A 14337-nucleotide genomic window follows, 5' to 3' on the forward strand; every position below is an offset into this window, starting at 1 on the left:
AAGGAAATAGGCGACGTTTCGGGTCGAGACCCTTCTTCAGAGCCAGATCCCTTCAATTTTGCAGCATCTGCAGTTCCTTCTTAGCCACTTTAAACATCGGTATGCTTTATGCAAAGACGCAATGAAAGCATTATTAAGCTTCCTGCTTGATTCTAATATCTGTACTAAAAATGCACTTCTCCAAGGAAGTTGATCTGCAAGGAGCATTGTAAGAAAGGTGGATGAGCTTAGAGTCTGGATAGACACCTGGAAGTATGATGTTGTGGCGATCAGTGAAACATGGTTGCAGGAGGGCTGTGATTGGAAACTAAATATTCCAGGATTTCGTTGCTTCAGGTGTGATAGAATTGGAGGGGCAAGAGGTGGTGGTGTTGCATTGCTAGTCAGGGAAGATATTACAGCAGTGCTTTGGCAGGATAGATTGGAGGGCTCATCTAGGGAGGCTATTTGGGTGGAACTGAGAAGTGGGAAAGGTGTAGCAACACTTATAGGGGTGTATTATAGACCGCCAAATGGGGAACGAGAATTGGAAGAGCAAATATGTAAGGAGATAGCAGATATTAGTAGTAAGCACAAGGTAGTGATTGTGGGAGATTTCAACTTTCCACACATAGACTGGGAAACACATTCTGTAAATGGGCTGGATGGTTTGGAGTTTGTAAAATGTGTGCAGGATAGTTTTTTGCAGCAATACATAGAGGTACCTACTAGAGGAGGGGCAGTGCTGGACCTCCTGTTAGGAAATGAGACGGGACAGGTGGCGGAGGTATGCGTTGGGGAGCACTTCGGGTCCAGTGATCACAATACCATTAGTTTCAATATAATTATGGAGAAGGTCAGAACTGGACCTAGGGTTGAGATTTTTGATTGGAGAAAGGCTAACTTTGATGAGATGCGAGATGATTTAAAAGGAGTGGACTGGGACATTTTGTTTTATGGGAAAGATGTAGAAGAGAAATGGTGGACATTTAAAGGGGAAATTTTAAGAGTACAGAATCTTTATGTTCCTGTTCGGTTGAAAGGAAACAGTAAAAATTGGAAAGAGCCCTGGTTTTCAAGGGAAATTGGACATCTTGTTCGGAAAAAGAGGGAGATCTACAATAATTATAGGCAGCATGAAGTAAATGAGGTGCTTGTGGAGTATAAGGAATGTAAAAAGAATCTTAAGAAAGAAATTAGAAAAGCTAAAAGAAGATATGAGGTTGCTTTGGCAAGTAAGGTGAAAGTAAATCCAAAAGGTTTCTACAGCTATATTAATAGCAAAAGGATAACGAGGGATAAAATTGGTCCATTGGAGAAACAGAGTGGGCAGCTATCTGCAGAGCCAAAAGAGATGGGGGAGATATTGAACAATTTATTTTCTTCGGTATTCACCAAGGAGAATGATATTGAATTATGTGAGGTAAGGGAAACGAGTAGAGTAGTTATGGATACTATGAGTTTCAAAGTAAAAGAAGTACTGACACTTTTGAAAAATATAAAAGTGGATAAGTCTCCAGGTCCTGACAGGATATTCCCTAGGACATTGAGGGAAGTTAGTGTAGAAATAGCCGGGGCTATGACAGAAATATTTCAAATGTCATTAGAAACGGGAATAGTCCCCGAGGATTGGCGTACTGCGCATGTTGTTCCATTGTTTAAAAAGGGTTCTAAGAGTAAACCTAGCAATTATAGACCTGTTAGTTTGACTTCAGTGGTGGGCAAATTAATGGAAAAGATACTTAGAGATAATATATATAAGCATCTGGATAAACAGGGTTTGATTAGGAACAGTCAACATGGATTTGTGCCTGGAAGGTCATGTTTGACTAATCTTCTTGAATTTTTTGAAGAGGTTACTAGGGAAATTGACGAGGGTAAAGCAGTGGATGTTGTCTATATGGACTTTAGTAAGGCCTTTGACAAGGTTCCTCATGGAAGGTTGGTTAAGAAGGTTAAACTGTTGGGTATAAATGCAGGAATAGCAAGATGGATTCAGCAGTGGCTGAATGGGAGAAGCCAGAGGGTAATGGTGGATGGCTGTTTGTCGGGTTGGAGGCAGTGACTAGTGGGGTGCCTCAGGGATCTGTGTTGGGTCCTTTGTTGTTTGTCATGTACATCAAGGATCTGGATGAAGGGGTGGTAAATTGGATTAGTAAGTATGCAGATGATACCAAGATAGGGGGTGTTGTGGATAATGAAGAGGATTTCCAAAGTCTACAGAGTGATTTAGGCCATTTGGAAAAATGGGCTGAAAGATGGCAGATGGAGTTTAATGCTGATAAATGTGAGGTGTTACACCTTGGCAGGACAAATCAAAATAGGACGTACATGATAAATGGTAGGGAATTGAAGAATACAGTTGAACAGAGGGATCTGGGAATAACCGTGCATAGTTCCTTGAAGGTGGAATCTCATATAGATAGGGTGGTAAAGAAAGCTTTTGGTATGCTAGCCTTTATAAATCAGAGCATTGAGTATAGAAGCTGGGATGTAATGTTAAAATTGTACAAGGCATTGGTGAGACCAAATCTGGAGTATGGTGTACAATTTTGGTCGCCCAATTATAGGAAGGATGTCAACAAAATAGAGAGAGTACAGAGGAGATTTACTAGAATGTTGCCTGGGTTTCAACAACTAAGTTACAGAGATAGGTTGAATAAGTTAGGTCTTTATTCTCTGGAGCGCAGAAGGTTAAGGGGGGACTTGATAGAGGTCTTTAAAATGATGAGAGGGATAGACAGAGTTGATGTGATCAAGCTTTTCCCTTTGAGAATAGGGAAGATTCAAACAAGAGGACATGACTTCAGAATTAAGGGACAGAAGTTTAGGGGTAACATGAGGGGGAACTTCTTTACTCAGAGAGTGGTAGCGGTGTGGAATGAGCTTCCAGTGGAAGTGGTGGCGGCAGGTTCATTGGTATCATTTAAGAATAAATTGGATAGGCATATGGATGAGAAGGGAATGGAGGGTTATGGTATGAGTGCAGGCAGGTGGGACTAAGGGAAAAAAATTGTTCGGCGCGGACTTGTAGGGCCGAGATGGCCTGTTTCCGTGCTGTAATTGTTATATGGTTATATGGTTATATGATTAACCTACATGGCACCTGTGAAACCCAAATCGCGATTGATGTTGGAACTCAGTTCAAGAACAACCTTTAATCCATGGAACTATCTGGAGATGGGTTGTGATACAATATGCCATAACTGGAGAACTGTGTGCAGTTCTGGTCACTGCACCCTTAGAAGGACAGAGTTGCACTGGAGTGGGTGTGGAGGAGATTCACCAGGTTGTTGCCTGGAATGGAACATTTCACTTTGTTTTCCTTGAAGTGGACAAGGTTTTTGGGATCAAACTGGGATATACAAAATCGAGGGTCAGAGACACAGTAAATAATACAAAACTTGCCCCCATTACTGAAGTGTCAAAAACTAAGGGATACCGGTTCAAGCTGAGGCAGAAGAGGTTTGGAAGAGATCTGAAGGTGACTAGAATCTGGAACACACTGCCTGATTGAATATGGAACCTGGTACCCTTCACAACATTTAAACAGTATCTAGATGAGCACTTGAATAACCAAGGTATAGAAGGTTAAAAAAAAAAGAAGCTCGTTAATGGAATTAAATGGGATTGATAAATAGAATAGTCTAATAAAAATAAAGTAAATACATTGAGGAATCTTGTTTGTTGAGAAGGTGAGCCATCAACAGCTGAAATTTTGAATTTGTTATTATACATTTCTACAAATGTACTATCTGTGCATATATTTGATCAGACCAGCGCTGTTGCGTAAAGTTTAGCTGGCAACGCTTTGGAACATTAGAAAATAGGAGCAGAAGTTGGCTTTCGTGTCTTCTAAGCCTGCTCTACCATTCACCAAGGTCACATTTAAGGGTTTAGGAAGGAACTGCAGATGCTGGAAAATTGAAGGTACACAAAAAAGCTGGAGAAACTCAGCGGGTGCAGCAGCATCTATGGTCTGAAGAAGGGTTTCGGCCCGAAACGTTGCCTATTTCCTTCGCTCCATAGATGCTGCTGCACCCGCTGAGTTTCTCCAGCTTTTTTGTGTACCTTCACATTTAAGGGTGCTTTTCTGGGTGTAAAGTGCCCCAATATATTTTGGCCAGTTCCATGATTTGTTTGCAGATTAGCACTGTTACTAAACACAGCAACAAAGACGGTGAATCACATTTTTTTTAATGCAGAAGTTTCTCCTGAATTCCTGAGAGAATGTATTAGCAACAATCATATATTTATGAGTGCTGGTTCTCTCCATCCCTTGAGTGGAAGTGTCGTTTCTACCATTATTTTTTCAAACCTTTTCGTGAGCATAAAGTACCATCGGGTCCCTCTTCAGTGTTCACTTTCTCAAGAGATGAGCTTGTCGTTCCTGATGGTTAGAAGATCATTTGATGGTGATGCAGCAATTTAATTACAGGACTAACATTCAGAGACCCGAGTTCAAATCCCAGTGTAGAATCCATAGAATGTAATTGAATTATGTTTAGTTCATAATCTAAAATTTAATTAAAAAGCGATAGTCTTCTGTAGTAATGATGAACACAAAACTGCTGTTTTATAAACCCAACTGGTTCATTAACATCCTAATTTCTTCCTTCATTGAGCATGGAATCATGTTCTTCGGCCCGACTCATCCATGCTGACCAAGGTACCTATCTATGTTAATCATATTTGCCTGTATTTGGCCCATATCCCGTATCCCATATTCCTAACCTTGTACCTGTCCAAACCACTTTTAAACATTGTAATTGTACCCTCCCCTACCAGCTTCTCTGCCAGCTCGGTTTATATATCCACCGTCTTCTATGTGAAAAACCAGCCCTACAGATCCCCTTAAATCTTTCCTTTCTCACCTTAAAACCATGCCCTCTAGTTTTAGGCTCCCCCACTGTCGGAAAATGAATATGACTATCATCCCTATCATGGCTCCTCATAATGTTATAAGGCCACCCCTCAGCCTCCATTGCTCCAGGGATAACACTTCCAGCCTAAAACCTCTCCATATAACTCAAACTATCCAGTACAGTACAGGCAACATTCCTGTGAATCTTTCCTGCACAGTCGAGATTAATCATATCCTTGCTCTAGTGTGGCGCAGACCAGATGGGTGAATAGTCTCTTTCAATGTAAGGAGACATGAGTAAGTTAAGCAATGAGTTCTGCCTGCTTATTCTGGACTTCTCATCATGTGTGCTGACCTGGAATTGCAAAGGAGCATCTGAGCACCAAGAATGATGGTACAGCTTACAAGAGCACAATAGGTTTGGGAAACATTGGAATTCATGTTTAGTGGGATAGAATGGAAATTAGAGAAGATTGCTGCAAAATCATCCCCCCAGTCAACACCCTGAATACCCCTGAACATGCTTTACAATAGATACATGGTACAGCAATAGGACATGCAGTCCTTCTGGTCATGGCAGTGCCTATCCTGCATTGCAGTGTGCCACTCCCCCCTCCCCCCCCAGTCACCATTCACCTAGTTAAGGGGTAAATTACAATCACCAATTAACCTAACAACCAGCACATCTGTAGAATGAAAGAATAAACCAAAGCACTACAGGAAAAACCAGGTGGTCACATGGAGAATGTGCGAACTCCACATAGGCAGCACTGCAGGTCAGGATTGTACGTGGGTCGCTACAGTTGTGGGAGGTGTACAACCTGCAGTGTCCTGTACTGCCAACCTTAAAATCATTTCAATGAATGGATTATCTCTTTACACACAAGGGTTTGGAAATCTTGAAACTTTTTCCACAACCTCCTATAAGTGGTTGTTAACAGTGTGGTTTAATGATAGTGTCATATAGCATGGCACAGGCCCTTCGGCCCACTGCATCCGTGCCAACCATCAAGCACCCATTTATGCTAATCTTACGTTAATTTCATATTATTCTTTCTGCATTCCCATTAATTCTTCCCAGATTCTACCACTCATCCTACATACCAGGGTAAACGTACATCTCAACCAACATATATCATTGTAATGTGGAGGTAAACTGGAGCACCCGAAAGAAACCCACGCAGTCACAAGGAGAGCATGCACACTCCACCCAGACAGCACCCGAGGCCAGGATCGATCCCTGGTCACTGGAGCTGTATGGTACTGCTCCTACTAGCTGTCCCATTCTACCACCTCAAATCAAACATGCCAAAACTGATTGATAGATTGTAGTCAAGTGTTTAGATATGTGGATGGAATTAGGATGTGGATCAGCTAATTGATGGGAGGGGAGCCTCAAGGAGTTGAATTGTCTACTCCTATATCACCCTGTCGTGATAACCATTATAAGGCAGCAATGATTGCACAGACCTTGTAATACTTTGGTCAAAGTGAAAGGTTCCATCCAAACACGTTAGCATTAGCTATTTATGCTTTGGATATTTTAATATTCAGCAAATGCTGTTCTTAGTTAGAGACGGTCATTAAGAATCATGTCTGATAGTTAAGCCTGCAGTGGAATCATCTTGTGAAGAAGACATCCGTCTATGATAGAAGGCAGTCAGATAAGTAAGTGCATCATTATAAGTGTGAATGATGCATGGGTAAGCCAGAGTGATGGAAAGTGACAGAGACCAAATGCAAGCATTGGGCACTCTGACTCGAATGTTTATAATTAATGTTGTCACTGATTGCTTTCTTCAGCATAAATGTTCAAATTAAAAAGGGCAGTGGCTCCAGGCAGCTATTAGCACACTCCCTGACTCTAAGTGTTGTATTAAATTGCTATTTTCTGGCCACAAGCAAACCATCTTAGTAGCTGGTATCTTTTGTGATTGCAAAGTTAAATTGCCATAATAGCTTAAAAAAAAATTAGATTTTTATTCACAGTTGGTAACATAACTTGCTTACTGTAGCTTTCGAAACTGATTTCCAGGAGCTCCATGATAGAATTAGAAAGGATGTAAAGGAGAGAAACAGATTGGTTGGGCCAACTAATGCATGTTAGCATAAAGGGCCTGTCCCACGAGCATGCGACTCCATGCGGCAAGCGCGACCGAAGCGACTCCGTGCAGCAAGCGCGACCGAAGCGACTCCATGCGGCAAGCGCGACCTAACCAGAAGCGGGGGCCGCGCGGAGTTCGAGTGAGTGACATGAAGTGCGAGCGAAGTCCGCGGGAAGTTCACGCGTGTCGAGGCGGCTGCGGGCCGGCAGGCCGTTGCCGCGCGGAAATTTTGAACACGGTCAGTTTTTCGGAGCCCCGCGCGACCAGCTCCGCACAACTTCATACAGCTCCGGTGAGCGGTGGGACCGGCCTGGCGAGGCCGTATGGCTCAAGCGACCACGTTAGGTAGCGCTTGCCGCATGGAGTCGCTTAGGTCGCGCTTGCCGCATGGAGTCGCGTGCTCGTGGTACAGGCCCTTTATACGAAAAACACAAAGTGCCGGAGGAACTCAGAGGATTAGGCAGCGTCTGTGGAGGGAATGGACGAGCAAGGCTTCGGATCGGGACCCTTCTTCAGACTGATCAACAGTCTTAAGCTAGTACTTAATAAAGTAAATCTAATCTAATCTAATCTAATCTAATCTAATTCTCCACAGAAGCAACATTAAATCCTATGTCATCTCATCCTGTCAGGATAATAATAATAATAATGGATGGGATTTATATAGCGCCTTTCTAATACTCAAGGATACCCCCCCCCCCCCACCACCCCCACCATGCAAGTAATTTGACTATTAGTTTAGTGTAGAGATACGATGCAGAAACAGGCTCCTCGACCCACCATGCCGACCCCATACACAAACACTATACTACACAATTACCAAAGCCAATTAACCTACAAATCTGTATGTCTTTGGAATGTGGGGGGGAAACCGGCGCACCTAGAGAAAACCCACGTGGTCTCGGAGAGAATGTACAAACTCCATACAGGATCGAGCCCAGAGCTCTTGCGCTGTAAGGTAGCAGCTCTACCATTTTGCCACTCTGTCGCCCCATGCTTCACTGTGCCGCCCTACTTACAGTAAGAAGTTCTATGTTTTGATGAAGGGGTCTTTGACCTGGAAAGTTAACTTGTTCTCTCACCGCAAATGCTGCCTAACTTGCTGAGTATTCCCAGTGCTTTCTGTTTATATTTCAGATTTCCAGAAGTAGAAGCAGTTTTATGATTTTAAATCCATGTTCTGAAATTGGGTTCTGCACAGGTCACCCACAAACCTTGCTTCTTAAAATTGGCATGAGCCTTTTCCAAACAGATTTAGTTACATTGAACGTAAACAACACTGAGACGCAAATTCCATGAAGTATGGACACAAAATGCCTGAGTAACTCAGCGGATCAGGTAACATCTCTGGAGAAAAGGAATAGGTGACATTTCGGGTCTGGAACCTTCTTCAGTGTTCCTCTCCATTATCTCCAGAGATGCTGCCTGACCCGCTGAGTTATTCTATCATTTTATGTCTATCCTTGGTGTAAAACTGCATCCACAGTTATTTATTCGGAATAAAATGATTCCAGGTAGTCTAGTTCCTGATGAGAGAAGGAATTGAACCCACAACTGATTGACTTACACTAAGCTGAGAGTTGCTCATAAAAGATGGGACACAATGAGGAATCGGCCATCCTGTTCAGTATCAGTATCAGTATATCTTTATTGTCATTTTCCTGAGTACTCACATACCCAGAGGAAACAAAAAAACGTTGCTCAACCAGTGTCCATTCAGTGTGCAGTACAAATAACAATAAATAACTAGAAATAAAAAACATATATCATGAACAAATTAAATTAAACACTCTACTCTCTACTAAACATCAACAGGCGTTCCGATCGACAGCTGCTGCAGTGTGTCCAGGTTGATGGTTGGTGCGCGATACTTTGGCAGGGGGCTAAGTCCGTTTATCAGTCTTATAGCCTGCGGGAAGAAGCTGAGGAGCATCCTGCTGGTTTTGCAGCTAATGCTCCTGTACCTCTTCCCAGATGGCAGGATGGAGAATATGTGATGCGATGGGTGGTAGGGGTCTTTGATGATGGAGATGGCTCTGTTGATACATCTCTTCCTGTATATGTCCAGCAAGAAAGGGAGTGGAGCACCAATAATCCTGCTGGCGGTCTTCACAATCCTGTCAAGTTGGTGCCGTTCGTATGCCTTGCAGCTCCCGAACCAGGAAGTGATGCCGTTGGTTAATGTGCTCTCGATTGTCCCCCTATAAAAAGTTTGTAGATGTGTAGTGGGGAGACCTGCTCAGTATTAGTCTGTGAACTATCTATCCCGTATAATTTTACTGACACCAGCACCCAACTGAAAAGGACACGGGTCCCGGGAGGTCTCAAACTGTACATTTTCAGCACTATTGAGGGAGTGCAGCCTAGGTTCACAAGGTTAAGTCCCAGGATGGTGGGACTGTCATATGTTGAGAGAATGGAGCGACTGCCTTGTATACACTGGAATTTAGAAGGACGAGAGGGGATCTTATTGAAACATATAAGATTATTAAGGGATTGGACACGCTAGAGGCAGGAAACATGTTCCCGATGATGGAGGAGTCCAGAACCAGGGGCCACAGTTTAAGAATAAGAGGTAGGCCATTTAGAACGGAGATGAGGAAAAACGTTTTCACCCAGAGAGTTGTGAATCTGTGGAATTCTCAGAAGGCAGTGGAGGCCAATTCTCTGGATGCTTTCAAGAGAGAGTTAGATAGAGCTCTTAAAGATGGAATCAAGGGATATGGGGAGAAGGCAGGAACGGAGTATTGATTGTGGATGATCAACCATGATCACAGTGAATGGCGGTGCTGGCTCGAAGGGCCAAATAACCTACTCCTGCACCTATTGTCTATTGTCTAATATTTGTCCCATAGTTATTATAGAATCATACAGGAACGAAAAAGGTACTTTAGCTCACTGAATCTACATCAACTATCAAACTCCCATTACACTAATCCTGTTTTATTCTTCCCACATCCCCCAGAATTTACCACTCGCCTTCACATGAGAGGCGATTTATAGGGGCCAATTATTCAACCAATCTACATTTCTTTGGGATGCTGGGACAACGGAGCACCCAGAGAAAACTCATGCGGTCACAGGGAGAAGATGTAAACTTCATACTGACAGCTCCTGAGGTCAGGATTGAACATGAGCAACTAACATTGTGAGGTAGCAGTTTCACCAGCTGCGCCACTGTGCTGTCAGTAGTCCACGATTCTGTGGGCAGCGGCAGATTGCAGTTGCAGCTTAAAACAAACTAGTTTTCTCTCTTTTGCAGATATGACTAAGGGTCTCAGACCTGAAACACTAACCCTATTTGACTTCCCAAAATGTATTATCTTACATTTGTCAGGATTCAATTCCATCCGTCAACACTCTGCCCAACTCGCCATGTGAATTATATCCTGCTGCAGCCTTGGGCACTATCCCTCGCTATACGCAACACCACCAACTTAGCTGTCACCCGCAGACTTACCTAATCATACTTCTCACATTCACATCCAAGTCGCTAACAGCAAGGGTCCCACACCAGACCCTGCAATAACCCATTGGCCAAACACAGACAATTAGAAAAGCATCCTTCTGCCACTACCCTCTGCTTCTTATCACCAAGCTGATTTTGGATCCAATTAACCAGCTTCTTTGGTCTATGTCAAGATCAAGATTCAAGAGAGTCAAGATTCAAGAGAGTTTATTGTCATGTGTCCCAGATAGGACAATAAATTACTTGCTTTGCTTCAGCACAACAGAATATAGTAGGCATAAATAAATACAGAACAGAAAAGATCAGTGTGACCATATACCAATGAATATATATATACACACACATAAATAAACAGATAAAGTGCAATGTGCTATTAATGATCAGTTTTGTGAAAAGTATTTGATGAATACACATAACTGTTCTATTAATACAAGACATAATTTAATTCAATTCAAATTATTACATAGACTATATTATTCAAAAACGAGGTTGAATAAATTTTATCCAAACGTCTCTCCCAGATGCGATAAATGTTTGTTTCAAAACGCTAATTTAACACATTCATTTGTAGGATGTACAAAGTTGAATAAATTTTGGAGTGATATATTTGATATATTTACAAAGCTCTTCAAGTCAAGAATAGAACCCAAAATGGAATGGATTATATTTGGAATAATAGGAGAAGATACCAATTTAAATAAAGACCAAAATGTTTTTTTTAATTATGGGTTAATAATTGGAAAGAAATTGATACTTAAATTTTGGAAAAATACAACCATACCAACTGTTAAAATGTGGATTAGGAATATGATGGACATAGCACGCCTTGAAGAAATGAGACTCCGACTAATAGATAAATATGACCAATTCTTAAGGAGTTGGTCTCCTTTCATCGACTTTTTGGAATCATGTGATGCAGCGGTACCATAAGGATTGCTGATTTCAGTTCATGACGTGGATAGATCTACATCTCCGAATATAGATTTGAAAAATTCTCTTTTAAGGGGCCTTTTCTTCTATTTCTACTTTCCACCTTTTCTTTTTTATTTTATTTTTTTATTTTTATTTTTTTATATCCACACTTCACATTTTTCTACTCTCTACCATCTATTTTTCCACTCTTTCCCCTTTCTATTGTTTTCTTTTTCCTGTCTTGCCTACTCATAACATAAAACTAGAGGTTGTACATAGAATGGATTACGGTATGACATAGTTGGCACCTATAATTAGGTGCCACTGTATTGTTTTGTATTGTATTAACTTCTAATAAAATAAACAACAAAAAAAAAAACAAAAAAAAAAATGATCAGTTTTGTTTGAGTTGAGTTTAATAGCCTGATAGCTGTGGGGAAGTAGCTATTCCTGAACCTGGATGTTTCAGATTTCAGGTGAACCTGGATGTTGCAGATTTCAGGCTCCTGTACCTTCTACCTGAAGGCAGCAGGGAGTTGAGTGAGTGGCCAGGATGGTGTGGATCCTTGATGGTGCTGACAGCCTTTTTGAGGCAGCGACTGTGGTAGATCCCCTCGATGGTAGGGAGGTCAGAGCCGATGATGGACTGGGCAGTGTTTACAACTTTTTGCAGGCTTTTCCGCTCCTGGGCGCACAAGTTGCCGAACCAAGCCACAGTGCAACCGGTCAGCATGCTCTCTACTGTGCACCTGTAGAAGTTCGAGAGAGTCCTCCTTGACATACCGACTCTCCGTAATCTACTCAGGAAGTAGAGGCGCTGATGAGCTTTCTTTATAATTGCATCAGTGTTCTCGGACCAGGAGAGATCTTCAGAGATATGCACGCCCAGGAATTTGAAGCTTTTGACCCTCTCCACCATCGACCCGTTGATACATGCCTTAACTTTCTGGACAAGCTTGCCGTGCAGAACCTTGTCAAAGTGAATGCAGATCACGTTCTCCCCGTCACTGCGTTGGGCTTCTCTGAGACGTTCGGTTTCCTCCCACACTCCAAAGAGGTACAGTTGCCCCTCAGGTTCATATTAAATCCTGCCCCTCTCATGTTAAACATATGTCCTTTGGTTTGTGATTCGCCTACCCTGGATAAAAGAGTCTGTGCATTCACCTTATTTTGATTGTAATTTTAAAAAAAGCTTGCTTTCTCCTCTCTCCAGCTACTGGTGAACACAAGTAGTTCTAGCTGTTTTTACGAAGGTCTGTGTATCGTTTTATGCAAATTTAATCTAGCATGCATATATTTATAAATAAATAAATACCTTGCATTTATAACAAAGTTGTGGTCTTGGGTCCTCGAGAAAATTGCTCAAAGCATGACGTTGTGTCCTGTAGAAATGTTTACTGAAGTAATCTTTTAATTTAACTAACATGAATGAAGATATTGTAAAATCAGTATGGTCTTCACATTTCCTTTCAGTGAGTAGACAGCTTACCTATGCAGACATCCCTAAAGGCCAGTTAACAAAGTTATTTGACTCACAACAACTCTTTAATAAATATTCCACAAATATTTGGGGTTGAAGCCAGTAAAAATATCCATCTGCCCTGGATGCAAAGAGTCATACAAAGCAATAATATGCTACATTGCTCCCAAGAGGCAAACCTGCTTCCAAATAGATCATTAATAAGGGTTTACTGCACGGGAACAGCAAGGAAAGGATTGTGCTATGAGGGGTATGTTTGTGAGTTGGAATTGCTGCTTTGAAGTGGTATTTTCCTCCACAAACAACAGCCTAGCCATCCTACAAGGAATGATACATCTCAACTTTAGGTGACTTTTAAGAGTGTTGCTAAATTTTGACGAGGGTACAATTGGGCCATTCAGGGGAAGCGTGGAGAAGAACGATTACGCTAATTACTTACACCAGAGGACTGACACCAGATAGGAAATGCTGGAGAAACCTGGATTGCTTAGCCTTTCAAAGGAGGTTCAGTAAATACAAGGGAAGCTCACATAAAAAACATGTTTAGCATGGCAAACCAGATGGAGGGGAGGCAAACTCAGTATGCTACTGCTGAGATAAATTGGGATGCTCGGCCAGAAAACCTAAAAGCAGCAATGCTATATTTCTGCTGTCAGGAAATGCCTTTGCACAAAGAATAATTAACATGTAAATCAGGTACACAGTTTAGGTTCCTGGATTTGTTTTAGAATGAATGAACTAAATTGCTTTCCTCTCCCTATTTGTAACTTGTGAGGTCAGGCAGCACCTGTGGGGAGAAACAGAGTTAATATTTCAGGTCAATGAACTTTAATTCTCCTTGAACAGACTTACCATAAGCTAAGGATCTATTCCCGATCTCCCAATCTATCTCATTGCCCCCCCGCAAGTTTTTTATATGCATTTCCTTTGTAGCTATAACATTATAGTCTGTGCTCTGTGCCCTTGCTCTTTGCACAACCTGCTGAACTCATGTATGGTTTGATCATATACATGTATGATATGATTTGTCTGGATAGACTAATCATACCATATATAAAAAAAGTATTTCACTGTATTTCGGTACATGTGACAATAACAAACCTACTACCAATTACAAATTAACTCTGATTCTCTCTCCAAGGATGCTGCTTGACTCTCTGAGTACTTCCACCCCTTTCTGATTTCATTTCAGATTTACAGCATCTGCACCTTTTGTTTCGAGCTTCTACTTTTGTATTTATCTTCTGGAATTTTCTCAAAATCAACTTCCGAGCGAGGTGTCATTTGCCTGCGCTTCTTTAAAGTAACCAGAACATGGTTTGTCATGTTGTCAGCTTGAAGGAGTGTTGTTTGATCAAGGAAATTCACAATAGTACTGCATCATCTTTATTGACATGAATTAGCTTATTAGTGTCCAGCACTTGGTGATCAGAATGTGGAGATGAAAATGTAAGAAACTAGAGGTGTCCATGCAATATTCTAAGCCTGTTGTGCCATTGCCTAATGTTATGTTAGATCCCCTACCTCA

At 41.7% G+C, this 14337-nt stretch overlaps 1 protein-coding gene across 5 annotated transcripts in view; it reads left to right on the plus strand.

Moving 5' to 3' along the window:
* The window catches only part of znf516 (zinc finger protein 516), a 135267-nt gene that overhangs the window by 92473 nt on the left and 28457 nt on the right, over positions 1-14337 (plus strand). The window lies entirely within an intron of this gene.

This window comes from Amblyraja radiata, chromosome 4, assembly GCF_010909765.2.
Source record: "Amblyraja radiata isolate CabotCenter1 chromosome 4, sAmbRad1.1.pri, whole genome shotgun sequence".
Lineage (NCBI taxonomy): Eukaryota > Metazoa > Chordata > Chondrichthyes > Rajiformes > Rajidae > Amblyraja > Amblyraja radiata.